The following is a 6,951-nucleotide window of genomic DNA, read 5'->3' as shown; positions in this document are numbered from 1 at the left end:
ATCTCGCGAGACTCTGACGTCTACTACACATATATAAGCGCAGTGCGCCACTTGAAGTCGCTTTTGAGAGGAAGTGATTAGTCCTTATGTGGCAGTGGTGTCAGCAGCTTGTTATTTGCTGTGGCGTGTGTCCACTCACATTGTTTATTTTCTCTATTCACAGCTCCTACGTTTGATAGGGGGGAAAGAAAATAGTTTTGTGGTGGTTGTTAGAATTAGCCATGTGTGCTGCCCCAGTGTCGGACTGGCCCACCAATACCCAGAAAACTCCCAGTGGGCCCTCATGCTGCTAAACATTTGGCCTAGTTCATGGCCATTCCCTTTTTCTATGAGAACAAAGGGGCTAAATAGATGGCACAATAGATTATAGTATGTAAAGAGAATAGGAGAATAGAGGTTGAGTGAGGAGAAGAAAAATAATAATGAGGGTGGGTCTCTAGTCTAAGTTATTTTGGTGGGCACCTGATTCAAGTTTTTTTGGTGGGTCCCTGGTGTCCTAGTCGGACACTGGCCCCAAACGCCTCAGCTCCAGCAGGTATGGACTAGAAGTTAAACTAGGCCCTGGCATTTCAAATATACAGAGGCCCAAAAAAGCCCCCACCAGCCGAACAGTGACAGTCTATGGCATCTTACAGCAGCCCCTCTGCCATTTACCAGAATCAATGGATGGCCAATCAGACCATGCTCAGTGCCCAATGCTTGGCCAAGATTAAGTAGTTCCATGGTTTTTCTGCTCACTTTTTCTTTCTTGCAGGGTGCAGTGAGTGCAGACACAGAAGCGGCCAGGCCAGCGGACCTGTTGATGTCAGTCCTATAGGGCACTAATGATATTGTATTCTGGTCATGGCTATGTCTGTGGCTTGTGTGTGACCTCATCTGGCTCCTGCTGTGGCTATGCCTGGAGTGCTTATTGGCTGTGTGGGGGCTCCTTCCATGACTGGCGGGGAGACCTGTGTGGTCTCCTACTATTCCCCTCATTGCGTTTGGCTATGGGTTGTGCACCCACTCCCTCTAAAGTCTAAACCCTTGAAGGACCTGGAAAGTGTCCAATGATAATATCCACATTGGTTGTATGGGTGCCTGTTGGGGGAGGAGCACTCCCTCCTTCCTTAAATACGATAGTGGTAATGTTGCTCACCCTTCTGAGCACTGCTGCACTGAAGCCCTTATTTAAATATGGTGGCTGTATTTGTCAAGCCATAGATGTTTTGTCTTAGGTGTACAGTTGGGGAAGTTGACACTGCAACCATGTAGAAATTTTTTTTTAGTTAATTGGGCATTCAATTTTATGGGTGTGGCCAACATTTTTCTGCCGCACTAATTGTGCTCCTCGGTGCAGTTTTTAAATGTTGAAAGTTATGCAGCTCTCCCACTCCGCTCCGGTTTTAGAAACCCCCTCACACCTCATTTTCAATAACACCCCATACCCTGCCCACTTGTACCTGGCACCTTTCCTTTACTCTCAATGGTTACTATCCCCTTATACAGATTTATTTACGTGCTCAACTTTATTCAACACTCCATAAAAATTCTTGAATTCATGTGTAAGCCTTCCCTTTACATCTATAGCATAGGCCACACCCATTAATAGAATATATCCATGTATACACATATAGTGCTTCCCATAAAAGGGGTTGCTCACCTTCCAAAAACATTTTAAATTCAGTTGTTTTTGGATTTATTTTCAGAAAGAAAGAGGAAAAAAGTAAAAATACTAAATTCCTACGTTGCTATGGCTTATATAGATATTACAGCTACTGAAACTGGGGATAGGATTTATCCCTCTATGATAATATATAACCTACACTATAAAGCTAAAATGCATTGAAATTAAAAAAAATAAACACATTTCCTGCTGCCCCCCCCAGCTGCTTCAGAAAGACATCAGAAGGTGAAAAATTAAACTTTAAACTTAACATTAGAAAAACTGTCAAAAATAGAAAGTATTTGAAAAAAGTCCTTATTTTTGGTGAGCTAACTAAAAATGACAAGTGTTGGAAGGAAAACAAACCCTTTAACGATTTGAGGCACATTTAGTATGTGTCCCGGTTGGCCGGTTTATTTTTTTAAGTTGGTCCCGAGTTTTCAAAGCCAACCCACCACTGAATGGTGTTAAAGTCTGGTGTTGACCATAGGCATTAATAGGATCTCCAGCTTTAATATAAATACAAGTCCCAACATTTGGACTAGCAACTAGTAGCCAACCAACAGGCAGCACTTCCTGGTGGCCTGTGAAAGCAAAAATCTACCGTTACTATGGGTTACTAGACCTGGAGCAAATTGCACAATGTTTACTTTTGATTTCATATTTGAGATGCATTGTGGTGCAACAAAAAAGACCCAAAGAAGCTGTATATGACATGGCTAAAAAAAATTGACATTTCTTGAACTGTCAAATTTTTATTTATGTTTGAATGTTATGGTAATTGTGTAAAATGTGACAAGATTGTGTGGTTCAGACTAGGCTGATCTACAGAATGTAGTACTGTGCATTACGGATTTCTACAGAGGATTTCTAGTTAAGGGGTTGTTCACCTTTAAGTTAACTTTTAATATGATGTAGACAGAGAGTGATATTCTAAGACAGTTTGTAATTGGTTTTCATTTTTTTTTTTATTTGTGGGTTTTGAGTTATTTAGCTTTTTATTCAGCAGCTCTCCAGTTTGCAGTTTCTGGTAGCTAGGGTCCAAATTACCCCAGCAACCATGCATTGATTTGAATATAAGACTGGAATATGAATAGGAGAGGCCTGAATAGAAATATTAGTAATAAAAAGTAGCAATAACAATACATTTTTAATCTTACAGAGCATTTGTTTTTTAGATGGGGAAGAAGACGAAAGCAAATAATTTAAAAACTATAAAAAAGAACAAATGAAGGCCATACTAAAAGTTAAAGGGATACTGTCATGGGAAAAAAACATTTTTTCAAAATGAATCAGTTAATAGTGCTGCTCCAGCCGAATTCTGCACTGAAATCCATTTCTCAAAAGAGCAAACAGATTTTTTTATATTCAGTTTTGAAATGTGACATGGGGCTAGACATATTGTCAATTTCCCAGCTGCCCCAAGTCATCTTATTCATGAATTGTCTACCCAGATCGCACTTTTGGGGGAACCATGTCCAAGTATCACCCAAATTTATAGGAGTGTATTTGTTTATTAATATACTATTGATGGGTATTTAAACTAACAGTTCACTTTAGTATAATATAGAAAAGGGGTACAACTGTTCATAATTTTGTGGTGTAACTAAAAGTTAGTGAGCTCTAAGCTATAAATAAGGGAATGTTTCCTGTTTCACAAAAATAAACTGAAATGAAACATTAGTGACGTCTAACGTGAACTCCTACATGGCTGCTTTTAGCCACAGGGTTACTTCTCTGTCTTTATTATATACAGTATTTCTCTTGCCTAAATTGGGGGACACAGGCACCATGGGATGAAAATCCTGTAGCTGGAGACTGCACACTAAACAGTTAAACTCTTGACTCCTCCTCCTGCTCTGGGCTTCATCCCCTGCCTCCTCCTACTATCTCCAGTTTCTTTAGTGTCCTCAGAAGGAGAAGACACAGATTTTGGTGGCTGGAGCAACTGATCAAGACTCCAGGTTATGATCACGCCACACTATGGGGCCATTGATTCTTTCAGGAGCCTCTCCAGCTTTTAAAGTGGACCTGTCACCCAGACACAAAAATCTGTATAATAAAAGTCCTTTTCAAATTAAACATGAAATCCAATTTCAATTTTTTACTAAAGCATTCATAGCTGTTGTAAGCTTATTTAAAAATCTCAGCTGTCAATCAAATATTGTTTTCCCCTCCTCTATGCCCTGGGCATAGAGGCGGGGCTGACAGTTACTTTCACTTTCCATTCAGCACTTCCTAAATATCATTGCTCTCTCCACATTCCCCAGTTGTCTTCACCATTTAATTGTGTAGCCAGGGCAGGGGAATGGACATAAGGTCCCCCATTCTGGTGCACAAACAATATTCTGAGATGATGCAAGGCTAACAGTGTCCACAAAATGGCTGCTGCCTGCCTGCTATCATTTTGAATTCCCAGACTGAAGGAAACAAGATTCAAATATTTTATACAGTGTAATCAAAGTTCATTTTGCTTGACTAATGTGATAAAATAGGATTTTGAATAAATATTTTGGGTGACAGGTCCCCTTTAACTTTTACTTATGCCCTACAGCCTTCCCGCTCTACGGAGGTCTGCAGGCTTGCTCCTATCTCCCTGCGCTGCTTCCCACTCTTCGGAGGTCTGCAGCAGCGCCATACACCCACCCTGGGTGTATACTCTGGTACAAATACTGATATATGTGTTCTCATATATATTTTTATTTGTGTTTGCATAGGGAGATCGTCAGATGGGCTTGGAATAGCTGGCAGCAATTGTGAGTATTTTCTGCTTATCACCCCCTTCTATCAGATAGACTCCTTACCCCTATCTTCCCTCCGGCCCCTTGTCCCCTCAGCTCCGTCTCCACGGCCAGGCCCACCCTAGCCCCCAGTCGCGTCTTGCGCAGGCTCTTCCGTCCCCTTACTTGGCGCCGTTTTTATGCGTCTCACGCTGAGACGCACTTCCGCTTCCGCCCTACTCGCCACACGCGGAGCGGTCTTCAGTTCCCCGCGCCTTCCCTGGGAGTCACCCGCTTGCCTCCTGCCTCCCTTCTCGGCTCCTCTCTCTATGTTCCCGGCGCAAGTACTGGCAACACGCTCACTTCAGGGACTGCAACCTCTGCTTCTTTGAACGGCGACAGCTGCTCAGGCAAGTTTTATCTTCCTTCTGCTCACACGCATTAGACCAGGTGCAGGGCCACTCACACCCATGTGCCCCTTCTCTGTCTCTCCAGGTTTCCACGCCAGGAAACAAGTCTGCCCGTCTACCCTGCATAGGCTGGGTTCCCCTGCCTCCAATTTTTTTAAATAAATATTAAAATATAAAAAAAAAAAAAAGTTTTTTATTATTCAGGACCGCAAGGAGCATTATGGCAGACAAAACCGAAGAGCCCAGGACCTCCAAGTCCTCAGCTCATACACGCTCCCATACACAGATTTCCTTCCTGGCTTGCACACAATGTAAGACCAAATTCAGCTCTGCTTCGACTGACTCTGTGTGTGTGGCCTGCAGACCATCAGAACCCTCGCCACCTCCACTGGCTAGCACTTCTGAATCCGAATTGATCAAGGCCCTATCCCTCTCACTTGCAGGCATCCAAAACTTAGCCCGCATTCCCGAGACCTTAGACAAGGTACTCGAACGCCTGTCCCAACCCACTAGGGCAGACGACCGTCCTGCAGGCACTAAAAGGCTTGCACCTTCGCCTCCAGATTCCCCAAGGGACCACTTCTCTCCCTCTGACGAGGAGGGTCAAGTTCCTTCTGAAGAAGGCTCTGACCAAGAGCATCTTGATCCAGATTTAGACACTCCCAGAACCCAAAGGGAGGTGGAAGGTCTGATACAAGCAGTTCTCAATACGCTATGTGGTTGAACCCGCCAAAAATATCTTCAAGAGACAAAAGAAGTCTTCCTACATGTTCCCTGCTTATGAACAGCTAGACGAACTTATCAAGGCACAATGGAAACATCCAGACCATAGAGTACAGATTTCCAGGCGCTTCTCACAGACCTATCCCTTCCCACAAGAGTGCACTGATCTGTGGGCGTCCCCCCCGGCGGTTGACCCCCCAGTCTCCAGGCTGTCCAGGAACACTACTATACCAGTGGCTGATGCGGCAGCATTCAAAGACCCTATAGACAAACGATTAGAAGGGTTCTGCAAGTCAGCATTTACAGCGTCGGATTCCGCCTTTAGACCTATCTTCGCCATCGCCTGGGTGGCAAAAGCCATGGAGGTTTGGGTGGAACAAACAGCTCAGCTCATAGGCTCTGACGATCCCAATACCGACAATCTCTTGTCCCAAATAGCCGTCGCTACCTCTTACATAGGCGACGCAGCAATTGATGCAGCGAAGATGGTGGCCCAGGCCTCAGCACAATCAGTGGCCGCTCGTAGGTTCCTGTGGTTAAAGACTTGGTCTGCCGACCTGACGTCCAAGAGGTCCCTGGTTAGCCTACCCTTTCAGGGCAAACTACTCTTTGGTGCTGAACTTGATAAAATCATTTCTCAGGCAACTGGTGGCAAGAGCACCCTTTTCCCACAGACAAGAACCAAGAGACCACCGTTCAAAAGACGCCCCTTTTTTCGTCCCTTTCGGCAGAGCCAAAGGTCAAAGACGCAAACCGATAAAAACAGCTCTACCTTCCGCTCCCGCTACCAGAACAAACCGAGATCTTCTTGGTCCTCCAACAAGGCACCAACAAAGCCTTCTCAAGACAAGACCAATTCAGCATGAAGGGGTGCCCACCCCCGAAGGGACTCCTCTAGGAGGCCGACTCAAATACTTTCGGGAGGTGTGGGAACGAAAAGTACACGACCTTTGGGTCCTTCGAGTTGTCTCACAAGGACTGTTGATCGAATTTTTCCAACCCCCGCCCCACAGATTCTTCATCTCACGTCTCACTTCTCACAACCACAACAGAGCCATGTTCCTCAAGGTCATCCAGGATCTCGCCAAGGCTGGTACTATCCAACCAGTACCAAGAACAGACAGAGGCAGAGGATACTATTCCAACCTCTTTATGGTGCCCAAAAAGGACGGGTCCCTCAGGCCAGTCCTAGACCTAAAAGATCTCAATCCCTTCGTGACAAAGTGCCATTTCAAGATGGAATCAATTCAGTCTGTTTTGGCTTCCATGGAAGACGGCGAGTTCATGTCCGTCATCGACATCAAAGTCGCCTACCTCCACATACCCATTCACCCAGCGCACCACCGGTTCCTTCGATTCTTTGTCAACGGTCAACACTGGCAGTTTGTAGCGCTCCCCTTCGGGCTGTCATCAGCCCCACGCACATTCACCAAGGTGATGGCGGCAGCATTGG

The sequence above is a fragment of the Xenopus laevis genome, chromosome 3S, assembly GCF_017654675.1.
Source record: "Xenopus laevis strain J_2021 chromosome 3S, Xenopus_laevis_v10.1, whole genome shotgun sequence".
NCBI classification, from domain to species: Eukaryota; Metazoa; Chordata; class Amphibia; order Anura; family Pipidae; genus Xenopus; species Xenopus laevis.
This window is presented reverse-complemented; position numbering follows the sequence as displayed.